This window comes from Nanorana parkeri, unplaced genomic scaffold (assembly GCF_000935625.1).
Source record: "Nanorana parkeri isolate BGI_ZX_2015 unplaced genomic scaffold, ASM93562v1 scaffold355, whole genome shotgun sequence".
Classification (NCBI taxonomy): Eukaryota; Metazoa; Chordata; class Amphibia; order Anura; family Dicroglossidae; genus Nanorana; species Nanorana parkeri.
Window position 1 is genome coordinate 1,088,010 of NW_017306623.1, and position 22,038 is coordinate 1,110,047.

The 22,038-nt window shown below is 46.3% G+C and overlaps 1 protein-coding gene across 1 annotated transcript in view; it reads left to right on the forward strand.

Moving 5' to 3' along the window:
• Positions 1-707: 707 nt before the first annotated feature.
• The window catches only part of MPP7 (membrane palmitoylated protein 7), a 316,603-nt gene continuing 295,272 nt past the window's right edge, over positions 708-22,038 (forward strand). Inside the window, exon 1 of the mRNA XM_018558730.1 lies at positions 708-809. The gene's annotated coding sequence lies outside the window, so the exon portion shown is untranslated. The remainder of the gene's footprint in view (positions 810-22,038) is intronic.

Below are 22,038 nucleotides of genomic sequence, written 5' to 3' on the forward strand. Positions count from 1 at the left end.
AGACGTCCCTATAATGAGGCAGTTTGAGGCTACTGCCTCAGGTGGCATTTCTTTGGGTCACGTTGGAGGGGCGGCAGGCAGCATGGCTGCTCTGCTGCAGACTGCTTGTAGTGGACCTGCCACCCCCTTTAGGGCCAGATCGTTCCTGGTTGCTAAGACCCGGGCAGAGAGATGCGCAAAGGCCATGATGGCGCAGGGCCCATAGCATGCACGGCACGGCACTCCCCGCCAGTGAAAATGCTAGGGATGCCCCTGGGCTTGGGACATGGGGTAACCAAACAGATTTCCTTGGTTGCAATAGCTAAAAGGCCAGGTCAGCAGCCTTGCTGAGCTGTGTAGGTATCAGAACTGGATGGACACATATACAAGCAGCTCCCTTATATTTCAACCATGTAGTTGTCAGCCTGAAGTCCAATACAATAAAGTCAACGCTGTTCCTTTCCATCCCCCATACCGGCTACATGCCATCCCTCCCTTCCATCTAACGTCCCAGCACCCCAAGCATAGCCGACAGGTGCAGAGCTCTCCCCCGCCCTCTGCCTCCGCACCAGGGACCAGCGTAGCCCATCCACGACGTCACCTCGGCGTGCTGTGCAGCGTCTAGAAGAGGGCGTGGCCCCCTGGAAACCGAACATCCTGAGCGAGAGGGCGTGGCCAGGCAGGAGCAGCCAGTGTAGGAGGTGATGGCGCGGGGCGGGCGTGGCAGAGGGAGTGACGCAGCGTGTTCTGGCCCCGCCCTCCCCTCCGTACTCTATTCGCTGCGGGATCCGGAATTGTGCAGCGCGCGGCTCGGGACTCTCCATGCTCCGGTAAGGGTTTGGCAAAGGGGAGGGAGATGGGGGAGGAGGATGTCCGCAGGTGCCGCACCGAACAGAGGTGTGTGCGGGAGGAGGCGGGGCGCACCAGGCGGTGACAGGTTCCTGGCCCCGGGGATGGAGGTGAGAGATCATAGATCAGGGCACAATCGTATTTGCTGGGTGTCAGTGGATTGTCATCTGAGCCGTGCAGCTGCACATGGCTCACCCCTAGCCACCTCCACTGGCACGTTATTTGCATACAGTGCGCCTACTCACTGCTGGAGCTTTGCATTGTTTACTGTGTGCACGATAAACGCTGTGCAGGGTCTATAGGGATGTTGTAGACACGATTCATATCGATTACATATTGATACAGAGCTGTCACTGTACAAATAACAAATATGTATTGTGATTTCTCCAATGACGGCTGATCGGACTTTATTGGATGTCCTTGGTGAAAGGTGCATGGATGAGGTGGATACAATGTATCCCTTGGCTTCCATTCCATGTATCACATGTATCCTCTCACATGGCTTGTATGGATCACCTTCAGCACCTCAATATGAACATCAGTCCACATGATAGTCCCCATTCACACCTGAGCGCTTTGTCATCCTTTCCCAAAGCACAACAACGCTCAACGATGAAGGATCCCATTATTGTCAATGGTGCCCGTTCACACCCGATTGGTCCCTTTTTTTGAAGTCCCCCCCTCCCCAAAAGTACATAAGCTTCTTATTGGGCAGAATGGCGCCTGAAAAACTAGCGATTGCTAGCTGCGATTAGCCCCCATTCACACCTGAGCGTTGTGTCGCTTGGAAAAGTACATACGCTGTTTCCGGAGGGAGAATATTGTGTTTTTGCCCCATAGAATGCAATAGGAGTGCTTGAAAAATGCACATTTATGAACCTAACAACCATTTCCTCCTTTTAGTATCTAGAGTTTTATTGGCTAAAGCAAAATCGCTCAATTCTCAACTCGTACCGACTGCAAAATGGAAAAAAAGGCAACAAAATTACGCTCAAGTGGGAATGGGGGCCAAAGTCTGTATACACCTTTGTATTGGTTAACATCACATACCTAATATCTATCTATCTATCTATCTTATATCAATAGGTAGATATACACAGATATATGTGTGTGTATGTATGCGTAGATATAGATATATACACAGAAATAGATAGATATTGATATAAATAGATAGAAAACCCCAGATATATATAGATCTTGATACAGACTATCTATCTATCTATCTATCTATCTATCTATCTATCTATCTATCTATCGTATATAGATAGACATTTGTGTTATGTACTACAGTATTTATTTAGCAGGTACATGTGGCTCATTTATAAATCCCCGTCATGTTATATTGCACAGGACGTTATGTCATCTCTAACATGGCAATCCATATTCCATCTGTTGGGTGACATACGGATCATCATTTGTCATGGTATACAGTATATATTGTATTTCACAACTGACGGTCGTCCTCTGCTGTCTGTTTCCATTCCCTGGCTCCCTAGTGTACATTCTGCTGGATGCATGGATTGTGTATTCATTCTCATATCGCTCACACCTGCAGTTGTGTTGTACAGCTCATTCATTCCTCACCTGATAGCTCTGATTACAGTCACACGGTGCCGTTTATGCAGTATGGCTGTGCAGAGATTACCAGTGCTGTGCGGAATGTTGTGACAGCCAATCGGATTGCAGTTTATGATAGATCAGGGTGAAGGTGACTCCTGGTTGGTTGGTATGGGTTTATGCCTCAGTGCTGGTCATTCATTCATTTCCTTTGTGTTGTATAAGTTTGGTCCAGGACTGATAAATGAACGATGTGGCAAAACATAAATATTGTTCATGGATTCATCACACACAGGGACATTTATATGTTTATCTTTTAAAAAAGAACTCTGGGCAGGCTAAAACGTAACCCTTGCCATGGGGCTACCGCCGCACTGGAAGAGTTAAGTGCTCGTTTTTGTCTAGGGCAGGGGTGGGCAACTCCGGCCCTCCAGCTGTGCTTGAACTACAAATCCCAACAAGCCTCTGCCTCTGGGAGTCATGCCTGTAACTGTCAGTCTTGCAATGCCTCATTGGACTTGTAGTTCTACAGCAGCTGGAGGGCCAACTCCATGAATCATCACGTCTAATACACTGTATTGGACGAGAGGCTGCAGGGACCAATCTAGCTTCTTGGCTGGACCGTGGATCGGGTGAGCATATCTTTTTTTTATTTGACACCCTTGACTAAAGCAGCAGTTAACCCTTGCAGTTGGGCTTTCCCCACACTGCAGGGGTTACGCTTTATTCTGCCCGGGGTTGTTGTTTAAAGCTGAGCTGCGGAATAAGCAAACATTGTCTAATACAAGAGGTATATTTATTCTTACTGGGATCCTGGTGAGCTTTGTGTATTTCTTCCAGATCTGGGCAGTAATCCCGTGTAAAACGTGCAGCTTCCTGTGTTAAAGACCGCTTACTGCTGCTCTCTCATCTTGTGCAGGGTGACAGGTCTTGTCTCCACCCCCTCCTGTAGTTTTCTTCAGGCGACCTGTAGTAGGTGGGGCCTGCTCGACCCCTCCCACTGCTCTACTCTCTGCACAGGTTATAGAAACAATGATGATGTCACTGCTGCGTTTTCAAGGTAATATCTGGATATACGAAGACATTTGATGCCCACAAAGTGGATTTATATCCTTTGTGGATATTGGGGAATACATTTCAATTACTATTTAGTGTTTCCCAAATTTCTTTTAATCTGCATGATTGTGTCTTGAATAGAATTGTCATTTTGTCCATTTTTCTTCCTTGTGACGGCCGGTGCCTACTACGGCATTTCTATTTATAGAGAACGTTTATTGATTTCTATCAGTCGGCGCTGTGTACATGAACAGGGTTCTGGAGTGAAACAGCAACTTTACATGATGGCATAAGCCGTCCCACATTGGGGTGTCAGAAAACAGTCGTGTCCATAGTGAGCAGTCATAGTATCTCAACCTTCATTTTGGGTGAACTGCCAATAGAGAGAGATAAATGGCTTCCTTCCAGGTAACACAGACAGTTCTACTTTCAGACAAGACTTGCAGGGTTATTCAGTAAAGGGTGAAGAGTTTGGAGAAGTCAGGAGAAGTTAACAATCTAGGACAACATAGCTAAACTGGAAGAATTCTCCAATTCCGCTCACTTTCCAGATCAACTATGTTGTCCTATATTGTTCACTTCTCCTGCCTTCTCCAAACTCTTCACCCTTCTGTGAATAAACCTGGTAGTCTCTTCTACCTGATGGCTGGCCGAAATTTTGGGGATTTTAGGTTAGTCCTAAATAAATGGAATTCATCCTTCACATGATTGGCCAAGTTCCTGATAGCTGCATGTGTGACATGGCATTCTGTCCTTTCACCGCCTGTGATGAGCAGATGTGTAATGACTGGTGCAGCAGTTGGAATAAACCTCTCTAGAAGCTGGAGTGTGATGTCACTGATAGGTTAGCCACACAGAGATGCAAACAGAGGCAGAGAATAAGAACAAGCATGCAGCCAGTGAAGTCAGAACCCTGATTATGATTTATTTAGTACAGATATTTTTATAGCGCTGACAATTTACGCAGTGCTTTACACAGTGCACATTACTCCCAGCCCCAGTGGAGCTTACAATCCAAGGTCCCTTTCTCACATACATACAGAGCCAATTTAGACAGGGACAGAGGGAGAAGCGCCCTGTGTGGACGCGGCGCAGAGGGAGAAGCGCCCTGTGTGGACGCGGCGCAGAGGGAGAAGCGCCCTGTGTGGACGCGGCGCAGAGGGAGAAGCGCCCTGTGTGGACGCGGCGCAGAGGGAGAAGCGCCCTGTGTGGGCGCGGCGCAGAGGGAGAAGCGCCCTGTGTGGACGCGGCGCAGAGGGAGAAGCGCCCTGTGTGGACGCGGCGCAGAGGGAGAAGCGCCCTGTGTGGGCGCGGCGCAGAGGGAGAAGCGCCCTGTGTGGACGCGGCGCAGAGGGAGAAGCGCCCTGTGTGGACGCGGCGCAGAGGGAGAAGCGCCCTGTGTGGACGCGGCGCAGAGGGAGAAGCGCCCTGTGTGGACGCGGCGCAGAGGGAGAAGCGCCCTGTGTGGACGCGGCGCAGAGGGAGAAGCGCCCTGTGTGGGCGCGGCGCAGAGGGAGAAGCGCCCTGTGTGGGCGCGGCGCAGAGGGAGAAGCGCCCTGTGTGGGCGCGGCGCAGAGGGAGAAGCGCCCTGTGTGGGCGCGGCGCAGAGGGAGAAGCGCCCTGTGTGGGCGCGGCGCAGAGGGAGAAGCGCCCTGTGTGGGCGCGGCGCAGAGGGAGAAGCGCCCTGTGTGGGCGCGGCGCAGAGGGAGAAGCGCCCTGTGTGGGCGCGGCGCAGAGGGAGAAGCGCCCTGTGTGGACGCGGCGCAGAGGGAGAAGCGCCCTGTGTGGGCGCGGCGCAGAGGGAGAAGCGCCCTGTGTGGGCGCGGCGCAGAGGGAGAAGCGCCCTGTGTGGGCGCGGCGCAGAGGGAGAAGCGCCCTGTGTGGGCGCGGCGCAGAGGGAGAAGCGCCCTGTGTGGGCGCGGCGCAGAGGGAGAAGCGCCCTGTGTGGGCGCGGCGCAGAGGGAGAAGCGCCCTGTGTGGGCGCGGCGCAGAGGGAGAAGCGCCCTGTGTGGGCGCGGCGCAGAGGGAGAAGCGCCCTGTGTGGGCGCGGCGCAGAGGGAGAAGCGCCCTGTGTGGGCGCGGCGCAGAGGGAGAAGCGCCCTGTGTGGGCGCGGCGCAGAGGGAGAAGCGCCCTGTGTGGGCGCGGCGCAGAGGGAGAAGCGCCCTGTGTGGACGCGGCGCAGAGGGAGAAGCGCCCTGTGTGGACGCGGCGCAGAGGGAGAAGCAGCTGCCATTATCTCACATGTGTTTATTGGAGCTGATTACATTTCTTGTGTATGGGGTGCGGGGCCCAGATACTGTATCTGGTGAATAAATAAGGGACGGGCCCCGTGTGCACCTGTCTCTGCTGTGTGGGTGATCTGAGCCCTCCGCCGGCTTGCTCACCAGCTTTTGTCTCTCGGCACAGTCCTCCATTTGTGTGTCTTTGTTGATAAACTTTTTGTGGAATCTCGCCATGCTGGATGGTGACGCTTTATACCGGGGGCCCAGAAATGTTGTTTGTCATTTCTAGTACACCGGTAATTTATTTCATGCCTGAGTGATTTGTCCTTGAGTCCTGCAATGGCTGCCACTGGAAGGAGGGAATGCACCTGTAATCAGCAGGTGATAGATTGATGCAGGAGGCTGGGCTGCGAAATATGCCAAAGGCAGCAGATGACCTTTCGGCTGAAGAGCTGACTTTCCATCTAAATGCCGGACCGTCCAGCTGTTGCTGGGAATGCCAACACCGGGTACAATGTTTAGCCAATAAACTGAAAGCAAAAATCAGTCAGCAACAATGTTCAATCATAAAAGCTAACACACCGGGATATGGAGAGTTCTTTTCATTTTAAGCCAGAGAGATTGAAAATTATAGTCACAAGACATTTAAAGTGACACTACACCGGGAAGTTAAATCTGAAAAATACATTCAAGTACCCAAACTATTAACATAAATGTATCTTATTTGTGTATCACTCGGCTGTAGATCCTCATCTCTGAATTGGTGCCGACACTGTCCTTCCTTCTGGAGGGGGGCTACTTTTGTTCCCCCATGGTCTCTGTGTGTGTTGTGAAGTAGCCACCCCTCCCAGCCCAGGTTTCATAGTGGAAGCTGGCCTCGCCATTGTTTTCTTAAGCGAAATTTTATGATAAAAATTATCCTGCGATCAGACGTTGTTATTGTTTGACTGTCTGGATGTGATTTATCCATTTGTGCCGTGTGTTGGCAGGCTTCGCTGCTTAACTGGGGAGCAAAGTGTGCTCATAACTCCAGTGATTTGCTTCTTGCAGGTCATGTCAGCAATGTGTGGGCTCTACCGAGTATGATGGAATGACTGCTGAGGGCAAAGGGAAATGAGATCTTTTCACCCCACAAAATAAAAAGTCATTGCCGTGCCTTTAAGTTGTAGTATTATTATTATTATTATTATTATTATAAAGGATATACTGTATATAACACCAACAGTTTTTGTAGCGTCCAATTTAAGGAAGACCGTACAGTTACAATACGAATCAAGACAAGATGGTAAGGAGGGCCTTCACATGAGAGCTTACAATCGAAAAGTTGTATTTACTTATCCACTCCCTTGTTCTATCTCATCTATTGTAACTCCCTCCTCAGTGGCCTTCCACTACACAGGCTATCCCCCCTTCAGTCTATCATGAATGCAGCTGCTAGACTCATCCACCTGACCAACCGCTCAGTGTCTGCAACCCCCCTCTGCCAATCCCTGCCCTGGCTTCCACTCATCCAAAGGATAAAATTCTAAATATTAACAATCACTTATAAAGCCATCCACAAACTCTGCCCCCGGCTATAACTCCAACCTTATCTCAAAATATCACCCTAACCGTCCTCTCCGCTCCACCCAAGACCTCCTGCTTTCCAGCCCCCTTGTCATCTCCTCCCATACTCGCCTCCAGGACCGCTCTAGAGTCTCTCCCATCCTTTGGAACTCTTTACCCCAACCTGATTGTGATTGTAGGGTCTTCCTTATATTGTAAAGCGCTGCGCAAACTGTTGGCGCTATATAAATCCTGTATAATAATAATAATTTACAAATCAAAGTACTCTGGACAAACTTTTTCTTAACCCTTGCTAACCCCACACTACAAGGGTTAAGTGCTTGTTGTATAGGTGCAAAATAATAAAGAAATACTAACCCAATCCACGGGGGCCAGCCGCCTCTTAAAGGAGAACTATGGGGTCAGGGCTTTTCCCCATAGTTCTCCTTAGGGTAACGGGAGGACACAAACTAGCGTCCTCCCGTTACCCTAAGCTCAGTATACCGCGAGCTACAGCTACATCGATGTCGAGATCCGCCCAGCTGCGTGAGTGACAGCTGGCTCTGCCTATCTAGGGGCAGAGACAGCTGTACCCGCCCCCTCCCCTGTCCGTTCCGCCAGTCAGCGCTGGCGGATCGGAGCGGGGAATCCAGCCCCTCCCCTGTCACGGCAGAGAGCCGTGACAGGATCGAGAGGTGAGCGAACGCCGGTATATGTTTGCTCACCTCCCGATCTACTGAGTCGATCTGTGACGGTCTCATTGTCACAGGTCGGCTAGAACTATGAGGTGAGTGAAAAGCACTCACCTCATAGTTCTCTTTTAATCCAGTCCCTGCAGCCTCTTTCCCCCTCCACTGCAGTGGTGTCCCTAGCCTTTTTGCCGACTGGGGTTGATTGCTGGTGGTGCATGCTAATGGAGGGTGGGAGATTGTGGGGCCTCTGCATCATGTCGCTGGCATCCGGCATCTTGCTCAGTGGCCCTTACACATCTCCCCGCTCGGCTCTTAGCAACCTGGGACGCTCTGGCTGGAAAGGCGGTGACAGGCATAGTGCAAACATTGTGCATTAGAGTCGCCATGCCGCTCTGCCTGCTGCCCCCCCACCCCATGTGACCCAAAAAGATGTCTCATTATAGAGATTGCCCCTTAGGGAGGGACTGTTAATTTCCCAGAATCCTGCAGTGAGTTTTGTAACCCTTTCCCAGACAAAGCTTCCAGGGCAGACCTGGCCATGCACTGCTTGAACTTTTGCCAATTTCTGCTGAATCATTTGAAATGTGAGTTGTGGGTGGCTCTGGCGGTACCCCCTGCTCGATAAAAAAATTATATTTCAATCGACTTTTGTGGAAGGAGCCGGTGCAAAAATTCTTAGCTTAACAGTGACTATTTAGCCTGGATGGCGGAATCAATGGATTTCTCTAAATATGGTGTTTATTTTTGTGTGTGTTTTGGGAACAGACGCTTGTACCTGTGCGCCCTCAGTCATTACAGGTACTCGTCAATAAAATCATAGAATTTGCATCTCCCGTGATGCTGCCTACTTGCTGACTGGCTGTAATTTTCATGTCGGATTTGATTTTTTGCAGCTGCCTGCTGTAGTTATGGAATCCCTGTGGTTAATTAGTATGCTCACTTTTTCTGAATAGCCCTGAGTGCAAGCCTGTGAAAATGCAGAGTATTCCCTGCTTCCCAGCACAGCCGTCTGTAGTTCTAAGAATGGGAGGTAAAACGTGGAATCATGTGATGAGAGGCTGCATAGCTCTCTGGAAGTACTGTCAAATGCCTGCTGATCCGGCTGCAGAATGTTATAAAAATGTCAAATGGAATATATAACCTTTTCCATTATTTTCCATGTGATAAATAATCTAAGTGTAGGTAAATCTATGAAACCTTGCTGCTACGCGTAATTACATGCAGCACCTATCGCTTCCCGGATGGGGTAATTTTTTTGGGTGTGCACGCCCATCTGAATGCTGAATGAGCTCTAAAAGGGACCCTGTGGCACTTTAAGAGGGGGTTACGTGTGTGTGTTTTTATATATATATAAAAACACACACAATCTATCTTGTAACAAGGACACTCCACTGTAGACCGGAGGTGCAAGTCAGATAACTTTTTGGCCAATCAGGAAGCTGGGGGGTGTGTAATGACTCGCCGCCTGGCTTCCTGATTGGCCAGCTTCTCGACCAATCAGGAAGCCAGGCAGCGAATCATTACACAGCCCCCGGCTTCCCACCAGGTGACGGGAGAGGATGAAGGCAACTTTCTGGCCAATGAGGAAGCTGGGGGGCGGGTAGTGATGCGCCACACAGCTTCCTCATTAGCCATCTTCCCGACCAATCAGGAAGCTGGCCAGCGAGTCATTACATGCTGCCTGGCTTCCTGATTGGCCCGGGAGGCGAGGAAGCATGGAGCCGGTTTCCCGGCCAAACTTCCGGTATCTGGTATACATGCTGCCCGGCTTCCTGACATCGGAAGTTCAGGTATCGGGCGAGGCATCTGAGCATTTGGGAGAGTAAGAGGACTAGGTAAATAATTTTTTTTTTAACATGGCTCAAGTGGAAATCTTGTAAAAATGTGAAAGTCTTGTGAAATGATACTTTTCCCTTTTCATTGAGGGGCTTACTAACCGTAGTATTATAGACCGAATAATTTGACTTTTGCTGGAGTTGCTCTTTAACCCCATTTCTTACCAGATTATCCCCTCGATATGTTTGAATGGGTCTTATCCCCGGAGACGATCACATAATGTAATGGGTAACGTCTTCTATAACTATCCCCGGGGTCAGCCACCTGCCTGTGTAGATTCCCATAGCTATTGCTGATTTTCTGTTGTCATGGTTTGTTGGGAATGTGAAGACTTTCTAATCATTGTTCCACATTCCTCTGTTCTTCGGAGGACATCGCTGTTTTATTATTTCTTCCATGATTGTTTTTCTTTGGAAAGTTGCCTTGGGCACTGTCTGTCTCTCACATGCCAGCGCCGAGTCTAAATTGCTTTACTTCCCATTCAGAGGCCTCTGTTCAGGCATATATTGATCTGGTACCATCTAACGTGAAGCGATAACACAGCATGAGAAGATAATTAGTGTTGAGTATCACAAATGCTTCTTGTACCACAGTTACATTTGAAAATATGGGTGTCTAGAGCAATGTTTAAAGGGCATTGAAGATCAGGGTATATGCTTATGTGTAATTCCATGTTTGCATTGGAGTTTGCAAAGCATTGCAACCGTGATCAATGCAGATTCCTGCAGACTATTCCTCCAGCTCCTAGTCTGTACTGAGGTACGGCTTTTAGGTTATAGAACTGGAAGTTATCAGTGAACTTCACTACATTTATACTCCATTAAGAACTGCGAGTCCCTCAATGGAGTGTAAGTGTATGGGGTATACAGAATGAATGATGCACCTGAGTCAAATGAAAGTAGAAGCCTGCGGGGAGAAGAAACCTGCATTTTAGGTAAGTGAGGGGGGTGTTTTGATGGTGGGGGCTGCGGAATAGCACTATGTTCCATGTTGCACCCTAAATATGGAGCAGGAGTGGTGGAGGAAGCACAGATCCACATCATGGAAAAATAAAGGCAGGGATACCCTTGTACTGTAGGGAAGATGGCCGCATCATGTTCGTTACACGATGTGGAGTTCATGAACGGAAGCAAAATTTTGCCGAACTTCCTGTTCGCGAACCAAGGTATTCCTGTATTACTTTTACCGTTTTTTTCCTCCTGTGTTGCATGTCAGTGCTGCTGACTTCCTTACGTCTGGTTTGCAACCACTTAGCGTCTACATGCATGTTCTACAGCGATGGCTACATTTCAATTTTCAGGATGGATTTCCTGATGGTGACAAACGTGGATCATGATGATGTTTTCAAAATATTGACATAGACTATTGACATTACATTCACTTGATAAAGCTTATCTAAGATTTTAGTGGTTGGGTTAATTGTTGACGTCTCACTTCAGGGGTTGGGAACATGTTAACTATTGGAGGTGCTGCGGGGAAATGTTAAAGGCTTGTTTTGGGGTTTAGGATAAGTGTGACGTGCTCAGAGAGGGAGGGTTAGAGAAATGATTCAATGTAAGGCATACTGTTTTTTATTCTTTGGGGTTGATTTACTAACCTTATAAACACGCCACGAACATGTATACACCTCTGTAGTGTGTTCCCTCCCAGCATGATCTATTGCTGGAATCTAGACACCTTTGTAGTGTGTACACACCCAGCAGGTGTGTTGTGCAAAGCCCTGCATGAATTGCAAGGTGATATTGTGTTGCTTGCGTTGATGAATGCAGGAATGTAAATGCATGAGCTAACCATTTTTGTCTAAACTGTGAAGCAGCATTATATATGCATCATGTGCATGATTTTTCCATATATGGCATTAGTGGAAATATGCTTTTAGAGACTTTTTGGTTGATAAATACGTTTTGCTGTGTAAAAATCACACGCACCTAGTGCGTGCGTGTGTTTAGGTTAGTAAATCACCCCCTTTGACTTCATATAGCTGATAAACCCATAATGGGCTGCTTCATGGCCAATACCAAATCTGGTTGAAAAGGTAACAACAGAATTTTAAAAGATGCCTTTGGATATCCGTACTTTTGTTGACCGAACCACTGCAGAGGGATTCCACAGCAACCAATTAAGAAAACATATGCATGAACATATTTTTTACTACTACATATTTACTTTTACTTTTACTACTACATATCTTTTACTACTCGTTATCCATCATCCTTAGCATGCATACATCTCAAACCCCCTTTGAAATCTCTGGATTTATCTCTGTTTTATAATTTCTCAGATTCTCATCAACAGATTCTCAAAGTTTCACTTTGCTTGTCTTCTTATGTGACTTATCCCTCTGGAGAGGAAATTGTAGACATCACGTTGTGTCATCCATATGTGTTTTAGGCAGAAATAATAGAATTAAAATATTTCAGTCCTCCTCAGTGGTTTATTAAAGCATCATGCTGTAAAATACATTATGTCTGCAGGATCTGCCTCTTGACAGATCAGTGCTGTGATTACTGCATAGTCTTGTTATTTCAGCTCCATCTATTGCTCTATACTTTGTAGAGGAGACTCAGCACTTAGAAAGAAGAGAGAGCCCCCAATAACCTGTGTGCCTTATCCGATTTCTGAAATGTCTGAAGGTTGCTACAGACTAGATGAGACAGACCAACATCTATACTGTGGTACCTCGGTTCACAAACTTAATTAGTTCCGCGATTCTGGTCGCGAACCGATTTGGTCGTGAACCGAATCAAACTGTGATCTCGACTAGAGGAAGCCACAACCACGTGTCAGAGTAGGGAAAATGGCTGCGGTTGTGTTCGTCACCCGAAGCGGAGTTCCCGAATGGAGGCAACATTTTGCTGAACTTCCTATTCGCGAACCGAATTGTACCACTGTATTTGTTCCTCTGGGGAGGGGTGGAGGAGCTATGCGGGTCCTGGTTGAGGGGAAAGCATTAGTGCTTGGCTGGGAATATTCCCGTCAGTTGATTCTTCCCATAGTAGTAGTGGCCATGGGATTTCGGGATGGATTAGAGACATCCACACATTGCTCAACATGACAATGAACCACCAGATTGGGAAAAGGCTCTTTTGTGTCGGTAAAGCAATAGCGTTTGCGCCTTACTCCGATTCTGAGATCTCTGAAGGGGCCTACAGACTAGATGAGACAGGCCAACTCACATATTTGTCAGCTCTGCAGGTGCTGGTTGAGGTTAAAATTTTATTAATTGGCTGGTAAAATTCCAGTCAGTTGATTCTTCACATTGCAGTAGTGGCCATGGCACTTCAGGATGGATTACATACATCCATACATTCCCCACCGTGACCATGAGCGGCCAGGTTGGGAGAAGGTTCTTTTGTGCCTGTAGGTTCCTGAAACACAACCACTAAAATCTCATATAAGCTTAAACATGTTAATGTCATTTAAAAAATAGTTTAACATTTTTTTTTTTATTTGTAGATTTTACTAAAATGATACTTAGTGATCCTGGTATGGAGGTCCATGCTCCTTGTTCCTCTGTCTCCTAGTTGCCAACCTGTGTTGTCACACTCTCACATGCACATCTGGTGGAGACTGTAAGCGGCTGCACCATCGTTAATAAGGCAGGCATGTTTTGCAGTTGTCTCTATTGGCCTCTATTGTCACTATCGGGAACCTTGTCGTGAGCAATGGCATGCAGCTGCTGCGGGAATGAGTGCGTGTAGGTAGGAAGAGGCTGGAGGAGAGCAGGAGCACTGAGATGCAAAAGGTAAAAGCTGTTTATGATGCACAGTGCTTTAGCAAGTTGAATATCATTCAGTTAGGGTTTACATCTACTTTAACCACTTCAGGACCATTGTATGTATATAAACAGCGCTGTCCTGAAGTGGTTATATGAAGATCATGGCTGCTACATGGTTTTTTTTACAGCTGGAGGTGGCTGTCTGTTCGGACGGCTATAGTGTGTGCCCATGCCCCTTCCTTCCCCTGCTGCTGCTCCCAGCTATTCCAGGTTCCGCTGTCTGCCATGCAGGCCGGGGGGCCCAGCATAGTGGGTCTCTGTGCCTGGATTGAAGGAAGCTCAGCATACTTCCAGGGGCTAATCTCTCCACTAACCCCTGAAACCAGAAACAATTTGTATTTCATCACTTATGGTTTCAGTCTGTCATTTCTCTGACTGCTGTGGCTGGAAAGGAAACTGATAAAGCACAATCTGTGCTGACTTCATCAGTTTCTTTGGGTTCCCTAGGTGACATTAGGGGTCTAATAGAGTATGATGTCTCCATAAAGGGGACCTGACCCTCTATCTGTGGTTATTTCACTGACACATGGGAACTGATTTACAACTCTTTTGCCCATCGTATAGCTGGGCAAATACCTTTTCCTCTGCTCTACCGTCCTTAGATGGCGCTGAAGAGCATAGGAAACTCATGTGCTCTTTATCGCCATCTAGTGGTTGTAGAGCAGTGTTAATGGCATTTGACAAGCTATATGCTGGGCGGAACAGTTATCAATCAGCTCCAAAGTATAATCCATCCATTAAAAAAGGCAGTTGGAATTTAGATTAGACACAGTACACGTTTAGGGCTCCAGTAATCCAGAGTGGTTCCCGTGTGATTCTTTGCGGAGAACATTTTCATTAGCCGATAGTCACTAAATGCAGAATGTGCTGGCTGGCTCAGATATTAGCACATTTAATATTATCCAGATAAGGGATGCACAGATACTTTTCGAGTACCAGTGCAGATACTTGGCATTTTCACGAGAACTACCAGGGTTGCAGAGGTTGCAGCTGGGACCGGGCTCTGGCACTCCACCACTGTCCTAAAATCATTAGTCTGTATTGTTTTAGAAAAACTGTCACATGACAATAAATAAAAATGTATCAGTACTCGTACTTGTAAGTACTCGGCAAGTATCAGTACTCGTACTCGCAAAACTGGTATCTGTGCATCCCTTTATTTATATTTATAAAAACAAAATCGTACATTAATACAGAGCTGTACAAATCCCAGGAGCTCAGTGTGCTCCTTACACATGACAGCTGCCTCCTAATTTTTGAATTTTTCTCTAGTCTAGTCTTGGAGCTCAAAAGTATCGATACATGTACTCGTACTTGTACCGAGTACTGTACTTGGTATCTGTGCAACCCTAATCCAGATCCCATCAGCCTCCTCTGCTAATGTATATGATAGGAGAAACCTGAAGGGAAGTAGACTAGAGAACTTTGTGCCGACTGCACAATTTTTCTCTCGGAAGTCTGGGAGGCTGCTGGCAAACACAGAGGTAGTGACAGATCTTACAGCATAAATATACCGGCAACAAATCTAAATATATATACATTTATAATCCATATCTCCTTTATTACAGGCAGTCTGAAATTCTCAAGTGGCACTAATGTAACTTCCTGCTTACAATACATTGTTGCAGACACAGAGCTGTAAAAGAAGATAGTAGCGTAACCGGTACCCGGCTCATCCTCATCCACCTCTCTCTCTTCTGTCCTGGTCTATAATCAGCCATACCTCGTCCACCTCTCTCCTCTGCCCCGGTCTGTGGTCAGTCATACCTCGTCCAACTCTCTCCTCTACCCTGATCTGTGGTCAGCCATACCTCGTCCACCTCTCTCCTCTGCCCCGGTCTGTGGTCAGCAATACCTCGTCCACCTCTCTCCTCTGCCCCGGTCTGTGGTCAGCCATACCTCGTCCACCTCTCTCCTCTGCCCCAGTCTGTGGTCAGCCATACCTCGTCCACCTCTCTCCTCGGCCCCGGTCTGTGGTCAGCCATACCTCGTCCACCTCTCTCCTCGGCCCCGGTCTGTGGTCATTTATACCTCGTACACCTCTCTCCTCTGCCCTGGTCTATGGTCAGCAATACCTCATCCACCTCTCTCCCTTGCCCTGGTCTATGGTCAGCCATACCTCGTCCACCTCTCCCCTTTGCTTTTCCGTATTTCACACCTTTCTGATCCCCTTTCCCTCCCAGTCACTCATGTCTTTCTCTGTAACTTTCTCTTGCTCTGCATCTCCAGAGTCCACATAGTAACAAATTGTCAAGAAGCTCTATTGAACCCCTTTTCTGCAGCCAGAGTAATTTACTAACATTGTAATAAAAATTCAGCAAATTACGGATGCTTTAAAGAACAAGCTGCGTGTTACCGCTGGCGCCTAGGTCACGTTTTGCCAGTAATCCATATTACATTACATGGCTCGGGACATTAGTTTCTTTGAAGTGGCTCATAAAAGACAAGAAACAAGGTAATTTATGGAAAATTCAGGCTCGTATGTCTTTACACCCGCTGTGATGCTTGCTTGTCGTGCAGATTCAGAATTACACAGAAAACACATTGACTACACAGCAGACAACGGTTTGCTACTGTTTGAGATTAGTGTCAAGCTGAAGACAATGGGAAGTTCTTTGATTTTTATGCAGGAGCACTTACGCCATCTGTCTTGGTGATCTGCTGAGAGAAAGGAATACAATCAGACCGAACAGGGGTGGTGTTGTGAATGGCAGAACATCTGTCTGAGATTAGACACATTGATAAGAATGATTTACATTTGGCTTGTTCTACCCTTTTTCTAAATTGGTCATAAACTATGCAATTATCGCAAGGAAAGTACCAGATCAGAGTGTGGCTATTGGTAATCTGATCTGTTGAGAACGTTGACCATAAAATGCTATCACTTTGAGTGCATCTTTACTTATTTTGGATGTGTATGGAAAACGCTTTCACCTTGCTCGTGCAGCACAAAGTGATCTTGTCTATTTAAGGTAAACCCCATGAGCACTTTATTGCCCCTTCAGCACTCCTTTCTGCTCTTTCTTTGGTCGCCAGTGCAAAACACCTCCATGTATGGTGGAACGTGTGACCACCTCCTATGATGCAGTCCCATTATGGAGGGATGACATCACTGTTCCGACACCAGCTGCTTTATAAATTCCCACTGAGTCTCTCTAGCATCCGGATCTGCCACAGTCCTTGCTAACAAGAGCACATGCATGGTACTTCATTTCTTTTTGCTACATAGGACAGGAAATGATTTGGCCTGCTCACAGGAGGGATTTCCGGCATCCTTTTTACCTCTTTTCTTAAAGCAGACCTGTAGTAAAAATTTGTTCCCGCCTTATTGGACATCTAATAAGTGAAATTGCTGCTCACTTTGATTAGCAAACATCTTGAGGTGCCTTTACATCCAATTTGTTTTTTGGTAGAGCATCTAGAGTGCCCTGAATTCTGATTTGCAAAAATCGTGCAGCTTCCATGTCTGCTGACTCTGACTCATGTTAACCCATCACTGTGGTAGGTTGTCCTATTAACCAATAGTTAGGCACTGGCGGGGATGGGCCAAAGCCAACAAACCACTGAAGTCGGACGCTGTTTGCATGTCAGAATCTGTCCCTATTTGAGGTTCCTATGTTTCTTTACTAACCACATTTTTTTTTTCTTTCTTTTACCTGTTGGCTACCACAATGCCTGGTCATGCGACCATATGATGCAACCATATGATTGGCTATTTTGTCAGCGATCTCTGCAAAAGGGGCTTGGGGGCTAGCAATCACATACAGACAGCCAGTCAGAAACTTAACATATGATGGTACCCTTCAGCAGAGATGATGTGACCAGGTGCTAAGGCATATGATTGTGTAACTAGCTGCTGTATAACCTTGGAGTGTGTACACAGCACAGATAAGCATTAGCCGGGTGATCAGAGATGTCATGGCGGTTTTATGTGTGTGTGGTGTTTTCCACTTTAGTTGATATGAGGAAAGGTGGGAGTGGAGAAGGTCAGAGGCTTTACTGAGATTAGAATAGAGACCAAATATGTAGGAGGATGCTCTGATACCATAGTGGAAGACTCTCAGTAGATGGTCAGGCCAACTGTTTTAGTGGAAGGAGATAATTCCGAAATTGGCAATCTTTAGAAATGAAAGTATGTTATAAATGTAAAATTGATCTTTTAAAATTGACATCCTCCTTAGGCTTGCATTCGGCTGACATTTGGAAATCTAGATGACACAATCAAAACTGGTTTACGATGAGGCATGACTGGCCAGATGGCTGGAGAGGCCAGCCATAAAATTGCAGCATGAGGATAAATACTGGTTTGATGACAGCTATACTGCCTGAGTCAGGGTAGAAGTAGTGACCTCATGCCCTAATGACACCATTTACCATTAATCCAAGCAAAGATTGATCTATAAACCATCTTTCTGTAAAATATCTGCCCTGTCCCTGTCCCACCACCCCAATTCGCAGAGCTAGAGTTCCCAGAGAATCCTCTTCATTCTACATATTCTGGGAGTTTTGGATTCCCGGTATCCCAATGAGCATTATGGTTGCATCCACCTGCCTCTATGGCACTGCAGGACACATTAGCGATGTTGGGGCTTTTGGGAGGAACCACAGTGCTTACGCGGAGGACAAGAAATTCAACACCCGTGGAACCGTCAGATAAAGAGAGTTCTCTGGCATTGTAGCTCCTGAAGACCACGATGATCGGTGGCATGTAGAGTGTGATACAGATTGTCTGCAGTTCTATTGAGGGAGTTGAGCATCATTGGCACCCATCTAGTGTGCTTGTTGATCCCCAAAGGAGATTAGAAGCTGTGAGCGAGTGCATGTATAGAGAAGCCAGGGGTACTACTGTCTTTGACTTTGTCCCCTCAGTATTAGATAATCTCAATAAATACATTTTCTCAGGCATTAAACAGTATATCATAACTAATAGAACACTGTGGATACCAATATATCTCTCACAGGTTAGAAGGAGAAAATCAAAATGTGACGGGTTTATTGCAAAGTCAATTATTTAAATATATAAAATGAGCTGGGCTATAAAGTCACTGTGTTGTGTCTTCACACTAATATAATATCTAATACAATACTGATAAATCTACATTTTTATGCACGGATAATGAGCTCTGTGTAATTAGGTAGTTTGAATCAATTTAGGAACCCAGAAGCCAGTCATACTCAGTGCTGTCTATATATGCAACGCATTCAGACTATTGTCTGAGTACTCCTGTGTGTATTGTGCTGAAAAGACCATCCTTCCACGATGGCTGTAAATTTAGTTCCTGAAGATGGCCACAATTGGTTTTCTTTGCTATGTGTATGCTATGTGTATGCTGGGGTGGACAGATTTGGAATCCAGGAGCCAGCGTGTTCTTGTTAGGTGCCAGCTTCATTGACAACAACTAGAGATAAGTTCAAAAGTCATGGGCCGGCTGTAATTTTTAAGGAGCATTGGCGACCTGGCTCTTGGGATTTGTCCAGCCCTGGTGTATGTTGATCACAATTTTTTTCCCAGCCTTACTAACAGATCCTTTTTCTGGCCTTGAGTCTATTAGGTAGGTTTTCATCTTCAAAGGTAATATTTAATTTCTGGTGGACCGTGATCTGCATTGCATAGAGCAAACTGGCATTACATTACGAGAGCTTAGCAGAGGTTTTTTTTTTTTTTTTTGAGCCCCTATCACTGTAGGTTGTATGGAGCCCACTTGATGTCAGTTTGTTGTATCTTATAGGAAATGCATTTGAGACTATGAAAAGGAGTTCATATATTTTAATGCAGGCAATTAAATATGCCCTGTGCTGTCAGTTGGTGCCCAGTTTGTGTCCTCAACAAACCCGACATGTCATATACTCTGATTTCTGTTTAGACTATGATGAGCAAAACGGCATAAATAGAACATTGAAGAGGAGAAAACATCTATAAAAACATATGCCAAATCTGGTGCTCATCTGTTGTTTGAGAAGTGCAAACATATTATTTATTCAGTGTATTTATATTGTACTAACATTCCTTGGCGCAAATACATGTTCAGCCTGTACATAAATGCCTACACTTCTGGAACGTTCTAATGTCCCTATCGTAGTCATACTATGGGCTAAGTTTAGTCAAATATAATTGATCCAATGGCATTATTTTGGAGGAAATCGGAGCCTGGATTGCAGTTGCAATCAAAGGTATTGGTACCTTTGTACTTTTTCCCAAGTAAACCAAAGAAATGCATAGTCCATAAATCAAGCACTTTGGTTTTACTAAAGTGTATCTAAAGCCAAAACTTTCTAATATTTAGTTTTGGATAGAATATAGAGAAATATAAGAACCTTAGCCAGGTTTCTGCCTTTGTCCCCACTAGGCAATTTTATTCTCTCTGTCTTGGTCGACGTTGTTGCAGGAACTAAACGTAAGAAAAAAAACAAACATTTTAAGTTTTCAATAGAAGAGGAATTGATGGAAAATCTTTCAGTTGGTATACTTGTTTTGACGACTGTTGAAAAGGCATTTACATCGCTTTGAATAGATTTAGTCTCGCTTCCTGTTGTGTCTATGAGACATGAATTGATGGGGAATTTTTGGAATGAAACACTGATGGCAAAAAAATAAAAGCTGAGAGAAGGTGCTTTCAAAACCCCACTTCTTCTTTATTTAAAATAAATTTTTTTTTGCATACAGTGAAGAGATCCTGACATTCAATTGCCCTTTCCTCTTTCCTCCATCACAACATGTGTTGTATTCAGTTCACAAAATACAAAGCCTTCTGTGAATGGACAAGGGGGAGATCTTTTTCAGTTGTCCCTCCTTTCCCCTTGTCCTTGTCTTGGGTTTGATGGGTTCTCTCTCAAAACTTCCCATAAATGTTATATTGAATTCAGATTAGGACTCCTAGCAGGACATTCTAGAACTGTCCAGTGTTTGCTTTGCAGTCATTCTTGGTTTCTCCTAGATGCATGTTTTGAGTCATTATCCATCTGGAGGACCCATGACCTGTGACAGAGATTTCTAACGATAGGCATTATGGTTTTCTCCAGAATGCCTTGACAAATATTTCATAGTGCCCTGCATAGACTTTAGGTATCCGGTGCCCTGGGCATCAAAGAAACCCCATAGCATTATTGAGTCTCCTTCTGGTTTCACTATTGATGTTCCTGAAATATTCGTTTTTTTTCTTCTGTGAACCTAAAGCTGCTGCGACCTACCCAAAAGCTTTAATTTTCTCATCTTTCCAATGGATATTGCACCAGAAGGATTGTGACTTGTCACATGCTTTTTGGCGCACTCTTGTCTGCCTTTTTGGTTGCTGTCTTTCAGAAGTTGGGTCTTCTATCTTGGAGGTCACGCATATTCATGCAGTAACAGATGTGACACTAAACTCAGGAGTTAAATAAAAAATACATTCAAGCATCTTAAAGGAGAACTATGGGGTCAGTGTTTTTCCCCATAGTTCTCCTTAGGGTAACGGGAAGACACAAACTAGCGTCCTCCCGTTACCCTAAGCTCAGTATACCGCGAGCTACAGCTCGCGGTATACTGAGACGCCGCAGCCGGAGCGGATCACGTCTTAGATGACGGGATCCTCCCAGCTGTGTGAGTGACAGCTGGCTCTGCCTATCTAGAGGCAGAGCCAGCTGTACCCGCCCCCTGCCCCGTCCGTTCCGCCAGTCAGCACTGGCAGATCGGAGCGGGGAGAGGGGAATCCAGCCCCTCCCCCTGTCACGGCAGAGAGCCGTGACAGGATCGAGAGGTGAGCGAACCCGGTATGTGTTTGCTCACCTCCCGATCTACTGAGTCGACCTGTGACAGTCTCATTGTCACAGGTCGCCTAGAACTATGAGGTGAGTGAAAAGCACTCACCTCATAGTTCTCCTTTTTAAGATTTAACTCCTGAGTTAAGTGTCACATTAATAGTTCTGTACCTTGTTCATGGAAGTCAGCCAAGATCTGTTTTGAAGTTTTCTTAGATACTTTCATAATCCTTCTGTTCAGTCTGGGGTCCATTCTGACTCCTGTCTCTGCTAGTAATCTGTGTGTGTCTCCAAAAACACACAGACACAGCAAGGCAAACCACTTCCCTCTCCCCTGCTCCTCCCTTCAAGCTAAAAAATGGACAGCTGCTGCAGACTGTGCTGTCCCTTGTGAGCTTTTACTGGACAGGAAGTTCAGGGAAGCTGAGATGAGAGAGTTGGAGCCAGCTGTTTAGAAATATGATGACTGTAAAGCTGGCCATACACTTTACAACCATTGCACGACTTTCGTTGTGCGATGGTTGTAAGGTAATTAAAAGCTCGTACGATCTGCCCATCTTGGACAGGCGATGTACTTGCGATCATCGCAAGCCCTCCCCGCTGAGTGGTGGGCTTCCGAGGACTGCAATGCTGAGCGTGCAGTGTGCGCTTGCGCACACCGGCCCGTGCGGCATTTGTCTTACGAGCACGCCACAAACCCGCTGAAAATCGTACGTGCTTTCCAATGTGCTCGTAAGACAAACGCCTTCCATACACCTGCCGATTATCGTATGATCGCGGGATTTCCCG